The following is a 10,232-nucleotide window of genomic DNA, read 5'->3' on the forward strand; positions in this document are numbered from 1 at the left end:
ATCTGTTCGCAGAATTTAAGTGCATCATTTATTTAACAGCACACCACTGACAACATTGGATATACTTACATTCATCACATAACTTATTATAAAACACCTCAAAGTGCATCAGATTACGTCTTTAATCACTTTTTAGCAAGATGCACTGTAGTAGGCTTTCTCAGCACTGTCTCTAATATCAAAGTTTGTATTGTGACTGAACACCCACAGAATACAGGTACACCAGAGGAGACGGGAGACAAAAAAGTACTGCTAATTATTGGCTGTCACAGGACCCAGAGATGATGAATAACGATTACAGATGGCATAAATTGCTGTGTAATTTCATATGCTATAGGTATTTTCATTTGGAGCAGGACTCCTCTTGTACTGTCTGACAGATGATATTCAAATAGAAGGCGAGGCCAGAGGAATAGCATGCCGTTGTTGAACCATTTGATATGCCGTGGCTATATAATGGTCCTGGCAAGATGCAGAACAGAAGATCAAACACCTTCTTAGATTTCAGGAGAACACAGTGTAACACAAAACAAGCTCAAGACATGCGTCATTGTGCTCTGGTGGGCGCGTTTGCATTGTAGAATCCGGTATTAGAAACTACGGAGGAATTTTATGGTGATGGTTGATTTTCAAGTGAAGAGAAACAGGCGTTCGTTGGCGCTGATCGGTCCAATAAGCTCACACACTATCCACAATAAGGCTTCATCGAGTTTTCTTATTTGATTTATGCATGAACAGCTGCAGGATTGGAACTCACGCCAACCGGGCCTGGCACAAAGGTGGAGCTCTCCTTCAGCCACTCCAGATACGTTCTGATGATCTATGAAGGTGATTAGGCTCACGTCAAAGGAAACACTCTGGGAGTAACTAGGAACTGTAGCTTGCTGGAAGTGACCCAGGCACAGACAACTAATGTTCTCTGTGTTCCTGAATCATGAGCCCCCTATTTGCTGGCAATGAGCACACTGCGAGTATATCATAAGGTTTTTGTCAGGGTTCAGAGACACCAGTTGGCCTAACATGCAGAATTGTACAATGGCTGCGTGAATGAGCACATCTGATTTTACTTTAATTTGAATTATGCTGTAACATGTCATTTTTACACATAATACAGGCAGAAAACATTATTAAGGAAAAAAAAAAGTAAAAGAAATCTGCTGTGTATTATGCCCTGTATTTCTTTTAAGTAGAAAAAGCTTGGTTATCTTTGTTGGTTTGGTATGGTAGCACTGTCAGTGTAAGCTACAATTCTAATAGACTTGAATTGGATTAATTGTGTGATTATATGTTCACACCACTGATATCCACAGGTAAGGGCAACACCTTCTCACCCTGGGTCATAATTTAAGCACTAGCAATATTAATACTAAGTAATTGTCATGTGAAAAAATGGAAATGGCAATAACAGAGCTAGATGAAAACTAAGTGATTAATAAATTTGAAATTCTACTAAAAATTAAGACAATTCTTTGAAATGACCATTAAGAAGTTTAATTTAAAACCATAAACACGATCCTCGCTGCTGTACCAGAGAAAAAGTATTACTAAAAAAATGGAAATTATTCCTCTTGGAAAAATGAATGTGTTTATTCTATTTAATACCATCTCAGCCAGTTCTCTTAAGCCCCCGTCACACAGGCCTAGAGACCTATCAGCGACGCCCCTGTTTGCCCAAAATTCTCACAGCCTGTGTGGCATGCTACAAAGTGAAAACTTATAAAGCTTCCAATATCCTAATGGCTTAATGGGTCATGAATAATCCCACATCTTAATCTAATCATAGTGCATTCATGGTTGATAACAGATTCCTTTGATATGTTGAATAGCAACAGTGTAGCATTTGTGTATTTTGCTTACATGAAATTTGCAGTAGAAGTTGAGCCAAAGTCAGCTTTACTGTGATTCCTGCCATATGCACAGGGCACGCACAGAATCGTTCCCCCGTGACTAACAGTGTGAGAACAGATAAATGCAGAGTTTAATAAAAAGAAAAATATGAGTTAACCCGACGACAAAAAGAAAGCGCAGTGGGGGGAATTAAAAATATCTGAAACTTTTATGGACTTTTATGCTTGAATGATTCATAGATTCGTGTTAAGTCGCTCATCAATAACAGCAACAAATAATTTCCGGAAAATGGTCAGGAACAAGACCTGGACTGGAAATGAGTGAAAAAGCAGAGAAAGACCTCTTCAAAAAATACAAGAAAGTCTAACAACTTGGAAGCAAAATACAAAGAAATTAGGGGTGGCTCAAGACTTGCACACTCAGGTTCAGTAAAAAGATATTATACACTTTCCTCAGGGATTAATGAAGTATTCTGATTCTGATATTACAGTCTGTATAGAGTAGTTATTATTGTACATGCTACATGAGATGTGACTAAGATGTGCTGTAATATTCAGCTGAAAATTTTAAATTAAGGTTGTATTGATGACAAGGGGCATGCGTGATGTCTGCATCAGTGCACTGAATTCTGGTTATGCTGCAAAGGAGGCTCTTTTGTGCTTTTAAACTTTTTGCTTGTGTCGAAAAGTTACGCTTAAAAAAATATATGGAAGCACAGAAGGCAAGAGTCGCTGTGTTGACGCTAATTAGGAGCAAAAGAACTGCAGGAAGTCTTTGAAAAAGTCTGAGATTTCAAAGGTAAGAATCTGAGATCAAATGCAGGGGCGACTGAAGCAACTTGAAAGAAGCTTTCAGTGCACTTATTGATTTGCATGCAGATATACTGAGCAAAGATATATAGAAGTGTAAAAAAAAAAGGTTAGGACTAAATAGAAAAAGGCATTTTACTTATCTTTGGCTGTGTTTTGGAAGGGTAATATAATATGTGAGGATTATGATAGAATAAGTAAATAAAATTATACATTTTAATCACACTACAGATCATCTGAGTAACCAAAGAAACAAAATACCTATGTTGTCATCAGAAACTCTGAGCTTTATTCTTCAGAATGAGGTAAAGACTTATTTTTTTTTTTTTAAAATGAGGTTCATTATCAGGTTTTCAGAGAAAGACTGAAATTTTTTTTTCCTGACAGAAATTCTAACAAAAAAAAAGGTAGAGCGAAATCACCTAAAAACGCTGCAGATGCATGCTACACCTGAGCTTTAACAGGCAGCCATTAAGACACACACATTACAGCACTTCTGTCTTTGCTTGCACACCTACACAGTATTCAGGGAGCGGCCGACCCAAGTGGCTGTGTTGTTGTCAGTATTGTCTCCGGGGAGGTGGAAGTGGTTCAGGTTGAGGCTTTCTCAGCTGTCAGTGAGTGTGCAAGGCACTTACATGCATAAAAGCGAGGGAATGAAAGGCTGGTAGGTAGATGGAGTCATCTTAAACATAAAGGGTTTTAGATGCAGTTTGGAGATTTACATAAGGAGGCATTTAACTGACATGATTAGGCACTTTACAGCCTTGCTGTAGTGTGTTGTTTGAGGTCTGTGCTACAGAAAGAGACAAAATGATTTATTGCCTCCATTTGTCATCCACTGGCCCTCCAGGACTCTAAGTAAAGACAAATTACATTAACAAGACACAGAAGCCCTCCTGTGCTCAGATTTGTCAGAGAAATGGTGTTTCTTTCAATCCACTGTCTTCTATAGTTCAATATAAAATTGCATATGATGGCTCCTCATTTCTAACAGAGCAGCAAATTGTACTCCTGATAGTCAACATGAACATTGAGCCCGCTCTGGTTTTCGAACCTCATCACGTCTAGTAGATTACCACAAATTGAGACCTACGTATTAGAGTGGAAATCAAGAAGAGTGAATGAGAATGCCTGAGCTCAGATTGTAGATAATAACATTTGCATGTTTCCCACCAGCTCCATCCATTCTCATTTGTGTAAGAGCATAGGCAACATTACAGACTGCTATAATCCCTCAAAGCTGACAGTCGTGATGTGGCAGGTAATGTTACTGTACTGGTTTGTGCCTCCAGGACAGTGAATGATTTGTACAGTCGTTTTCCTTCCAGAAATTGGCACAAGCACAGGTGATTGTGTTTCAGCAACGCTGTTGTATAGAAATGCCATGAATGTTGTAAAGCCAAGAACAGTAATGGAAATATCCTGCAGCCAGCTTAGCATAGATCAAGTTGGGGGGAATGAGAAAAAGCAGCAGCACTACGTCTCCATCTGTTGTACAACACTTTGCTGATCATGTTATCAGTTGGAGAAAGCTAATGTAAACCTACTGCTGATGAAACTAACCATGTGTCCTCTGGTTTCCTCCATAGAGGGAAGACTAAGTAGAACTGTAGTTTGGGGTAAAGAGCTGGTGTTGCGAGCACCTTTCAGCACCCTCTGATTCAGTGCACATTTACAGGGCCCCAAAACACAGGTAGGCTGAGGAGCAAAGCCATGTTTCTGTCATCGGGGGTGTGCAACCTGGATCTTTGCTTCAGCAGTTCCAGTGCATACGTGCTATGTAAAAGCCTAAAAAAATTACAGGTATAGTAGCAGCAGGAGATTGTCATTCTCACCTACAAGGTTTCAGAAATATGTTGAAGAAGCTTTATTTGGTATGTGGTACAATAGCAGACAGGGCATCCAGAGGAGGGGTGAGGCTGTGAGCGCCCACTGTAATGTTTGGCAGTGGACTTCAGGCATACAAAATGAATGTAGTGGACTTGATTGAACATGCTGCAAGTACATTTAGCCTGTCTTGAACTTGACTCCTTTTTTCTCAGAGTGCAATTTACTAAAAGAGCTCACGCAACATTTATAACGTGGGAGAGTCTGACCTGTCTGGAACGTGCAGCAAGAGTGTGAAATACAAACATGGTAAATCATACCAGTTAGACAAAATGACTAGCAGGTTAGTTCTCAAACTGCAAAATAAAAACAGAAAAGAAAAAAATGGAAGCTGCATGATGATGATGTTTGTTTTTCCCCTTGTGGAAGCATAAGTTTATACATTAACTGTAATTTTGCTGCAAGTGTGCATCACTGCGACTGTATAGCACATTAATTCAGATGAAGAGGGAAAATAATGGAGTTGTGTGTGTGAGAAGGAGATAATATAGAGAATGCTACTAATATGGTGTCAGAATGGACTACTAGTAGTAAAACTGTCGTGCACAGTATAGTAGTAATGGCTGATTGCACTGACAGCTATTTCCACTTACTGTGAATAGCAATAATACACTGAGGCAATGGAACTGACCTGAAATAATCCATATGCTAAGCTCATTAAACATATTCCCAAGTGCAATCATTATTATAGCAACATCCTGACAACATTATTGCCAGGTATGGCCATAATAAATGAAAAAATCATCATATTGACATTAGTTATAATAGGGTGTAGGGCCAACTTTCCAGTCAGCTAATAAATTATATTATTTTTTCCACCCCAGGCCTCATGTTGCTCTCAGCCCTTTGCTCACTCAAGCTGATATTATATTAAAAATTAAACAGGACATTAATAATATACAAAGATGAAAATATAAATATCTGAGTGCCTGGACTTGATGACCATGAGGAACCTTATTAGTCACACAGAATTTGAAACCAAGGAAGGGCCAGCTCACTTGAATCCTTAAAGATTTCTTGCATACCGCTTGTCTTACCTAGCTGTGGAGTTTTATTCTTTACTCGCATTTTAGTAAATTTGTAGATTTTTTTAGGTTAGCAAGTAACTGAAATAATGGTGGCTTTAAGTTTTGATAAAAACCATAGGGGAAAAAAGTATTTTATGGAAATCATGTGAAAGATTTCATTCATTAAAAATGAATGAAAATACTACTCCACACTGTAATTATGAATATCTTTAAACTGCTGTGTACAGGCACATTGTTAGGTACACCTTTTTAACTTCTTGTTAATACCTAACCAGCCAGTTGCATGGCAGCAGCTGAATACAGTGTGTCATGTAGACATGGCCAAGACAACTTGCTGATTTTCAAACCAAGCATCTAAATGGGGAAGAATTTTTACATGACTTTGGCATGGTTTCTGGACTGGTCTGAGTATTTTAGAAGCTGCTGATGTCTTGGGATTGATCTTCTAGTGATCAGGTGTGATCTCTGATCTCTAGGGTTTAGAGAACTCCTGTCAGCTAACAACAGGAAAATGGCGCTACAATTGGCACAGGCTCGGTAAAAATTGGACAGCAGAAGATTAGAAAAACAGTGAATTAGTCTTAGTGAGTCGATGAGTCTCAATAATATGTAATCAGCATGAAAGCATGGATTCATCCTGCCTTAACCCAATAATAAGCTGATCTTTGTTTGAAAGCCTAAGTCTACCTGAGTATTGACCACAAAATTCCCTTTTTCACCAGTGTACTCATCTTCTGACAGCTGCTTCCAGCAGGATAACACACCATGACCACACCACAAAGCTCAGAACATCCTAAACTGGTTTCTTGAACATTACAACAAATTCATTGTACTCAAATAGCCTCAACACCAGATCTCAGTCCAGCACCTTCGGGATGTGACAGAACGAAATAATTGCATCATGGATGTGTAGCCGACAAATCTGCAGCAAGTGTGCGATGCTCATTGAATTAAAACAGTTCTGAAAGCAAAAAGGTCTCCAACCAAGGACTAGGATTTTGCACCTAATAAAGTGGCTGGTTTTAAGAGATAAAAAAAAGTCTTATTAGTGTTGGTTTTATTTAAGCCTTGACTTCCCATGAGGAACGGAAGAAGGCTTTGTGCTGAAACAAGACAATTCTTCCAGTAGATGAGTTGAATTTTTTTTATTTTGTCCTGCTTTTAGTATTTTTTCCTCTTAAGTACTCAGATGACTGGTGAAATAGGTTAAAGAAGTCGCCTCTTAGCATTTAATAGCCACACTAATGCACCTTATGAGACAAGACATGAGTTATAGATGTTTCGACATATGGTAGCACCTGAGGACAGACGAAGAAACCCTCGGCACTCTAGCATGTAAATCTAATCTTGTGAGGACTGAACATACAATTAGATAATTACTTTTTTATTGCTTTTGTGGTGAGGGGATTATTCTGCTGCCTACAGCTAATATAGACACTTCCTTATTATGCACATTCAGCTTTCATATAAGAACCCTCCTGATCCCCACCCCCAATGCAATTAACATAAATTCTCATATGGTTAGTGTGTTCACGAGCACATTGTTGGTCAAGATAAAAAACAATAGTTTGGAAAGGTACTCACAAGATTATCATGTTGTCCTTCACCATTAGGTTTGCCAATCCATTTGGCACACAATTTTATAACAGTTTTAATTTGAAACCATGTAAAAACAAAACAAAACAAAACAAGAACAAAAAACAGAGGATTTAAGCCTTTTTGGTTATTTTTTCCCCCCGTTTCTTTTAATCAAATTCATCCACACTACCTCAGGCAATGAAATTAAGTTTAACTGTCAGGAGACAATAGTGAGTCACAGAGCATTCAAAGTAACTGCCACTCTTGATAGTGATTAATATAAAAATGACGCAGGGCTACTTTTAACTTTTTGAATCACATCTGAATCTGAATCGCTCAGATGAGCTTCGTAAATCTCGTACAGTTCTTCCAAGCAGTGTTAATGCAGAGTGCGCCTAGAAAAGCAACGTGGCAATAAAGATGAGAACCGCTTATGCCAAAACCTCCTGAGTGATAATTAAATGAGACAACTGTAAATTATACAAAACTTGGAAGAGAAGCTTTTTTCTAAGTCAAAACAGGCTGTGAAAATAGAGGGAAATGTTCCAACTGGTTGTTTTCTCTATTAATTTAGTGCTATCACTTCTGTCATTTCTCTGTCAGTTGGAGTTGGAGTGCAGGACCATGACATCATCTCCAAATGTCTGTAATGTTCTCACTGACAGGGCTGCTAGTGGGTCTCGTTCTGCTCTGAGCAAGGGTCCAAAATTTCTCAGCATGAGCCGCGCTCTGAAGTATGTCCCTCAACTCGCAATTATGAGGACATTTTCAAGATAATGTTGTGGATTAACAATCAATAACAGACAATTTTCCAACTTACACTTGAAAGACCAAACCAGATGGGGAAACTGCTCAGACAAGAATGATTTTCCTATGAACTTGCAGTGGTTTAGTTTCTTTGTTTGCACGGGGTGACCACAGACACATGCTACTCCTTAAGGGACTCTTTCTGCGTGGGATATGCTTTTGATCATTTGTCATAAGGGACAGAGACGAGATCTGAGATGACCACACAGTCATCCTACATGTTACCATATTGTAAATCCATTCCATCTTTAATAATGCTGTGTGGGTTATGTTTCTGGGGCTCTTTGAAGAGGGAAAAGCAAAATGGGAAAAACAAAGTGATGTGCTGTGAATTAGCTTTCGATGCAAGGGTGCAAATACCAGGGCAAAAAATTAGCAAAATGTAAATATATCCAATTTTTTAGCATCTTTTTACATTTAGAATATTTCCACATCTGCAACAGCTTAGTGTCAGACCACCAATAAAAGCAACCAAATGATGTTTCTCCCTCCTCTTCTCACTGCTGTAGTCTGACAGCACATTTCAACATCTGAGAATCCTGCTGACTGTATCTTCTTGTGCCGTGTCCCCAGACTGCTGCTCCGGCTCCACCTGCCCGCTGCTAAAAGGCGTCAAGCTGGGATAATTGGCCCCCCTGTCCACTTTTTACTGCCATCCACAATGTCTGAAAGCTCTCCTTCACACGCACACGGGGGATACTAACGTGACAGTTCCCCCTGCGCTACCTCTCTATTTGGCCTCTCATCCTCACAGACTAACTGCACATTAATTTTCATTCCGTAGACCATTAGGACTGGATAATGATGGCATCTGTCACTGGGAGCTGGGGGTGTCTTTGGGGTCTTGTGACAGAATTGAGAAAAGAGAAATGGAAATCAGTCCACAAAAAAATGAAAATGGCCAGAGATACCTTCTCAAAACGCCTCCCTTTAGCCCTTTGGGACAGTGAGGGGAGATAAAATGCTAGATAATCCCTCACCCAGTGTATTTATTTGAGTGCATGAATCACAGTATAAACACCTACTGATATTGTTGACACTGTTATACAATAGTATTATACAGGATCTGGACTGAATGGTAAAAGCAGCATTTTCAAATTTCCTAAATTTCTACTCTGACTGTACAATCACACATTTTATTTAACTTATAGTTTACAGGTCTAAAAATTATGTCACTGAAGCACATGAAAACCAAATCAATGGGAATCTTGGAAATAAAACTCCTATTTATATGGAAATACAAAGATCATGGCTCCAACTCCACTAAATCTGTTGCCTTCAAAATGTATTCATTTGATTGATGCCTGAAGATACAGTGACGTACGATTAAATCAAAATACAAGTTAATTTAAACATACCAGAAGGCTAGCAGGGTAGAAAAATCCCTGAAAATATGGAAGTAATTTTAGGACCTTTCAATGTATTAATATATGATCAAATGCTTGATTTTATCTGACACACAAGCTGTCCCTTTCCCAAGGACAGACTTACAGTGACCACAAAAATGCTTTAAAAACAAAGGGCTGCACAGTAATTTTGTTATGGTAGTGTATGTTATTCATCTATACATTGTATTTTGCTAAAATATACTTTCATTTTAGGTTATTTTGTATATGGTGGAGCATAAAGATTTTTTTGCTGCATAAAATGTGACATTTGAGCAAAGGTATTACATAATATTCAGTAAACGTTTCATACAATTTCCCCCTTCTGAATAACTTGGTATGTGGGAAATGTGGAAAATCCTGATAGCTGTCACATTATATTACTGTTAGTGGAGCCATTACATTTGGTAGATTAAGCAAAACAGAAAAGTTGTCAAGCTGCACACATTAAATAAAGTAAATTAGACAGGAGTACAAATAAAGACCTACCGCTTTGCTTTTGGAACACAAAAGAGCAACGGAGGCTTTAATTTCACTCCACATTTGTACAGATGTTTCTGCAGAGTTGAGATGAAAACTGTATTTTATTAAAAGTGTGTTTCTGTAGTATTATTAATTTTTTTTAATTGCTGAGCAAAAATGGGCGTAAAATAAACCAAAAAAAACAAATCACCTGATGTTTTTGTTTCCAAGTAACAAAATCAGGTTTACACTTAACTATGTGGATTTGTAGGTTTAACTGTATTTACTTTACCTGCTGGTTGTTAAGATACGGGTGCAAAAACAAACTGGATTAATTCTTCCAGTTAGGCAAGTTATGGCCCTAAACTAAGCATAAAGTAAAAGGCATGACTGCTCTTGCACACGTGATAAAATGTTGGCTCCCT

The sequence above is a fragment of the Oreochromis aureus genome, linkage group 5 (genome assembly GCF_013358895.1).
Source record: "Oreochromis aureus strain Israel breed Guangdong linkage group 5, ZZ_aureus, whole genome shotgun sequence".
NCBI lineage: Eukaryota > Metazoa > Chordata > Actinopteri > Cichliformes > Cichlidae > Oreochromis > Oreochromis aureus.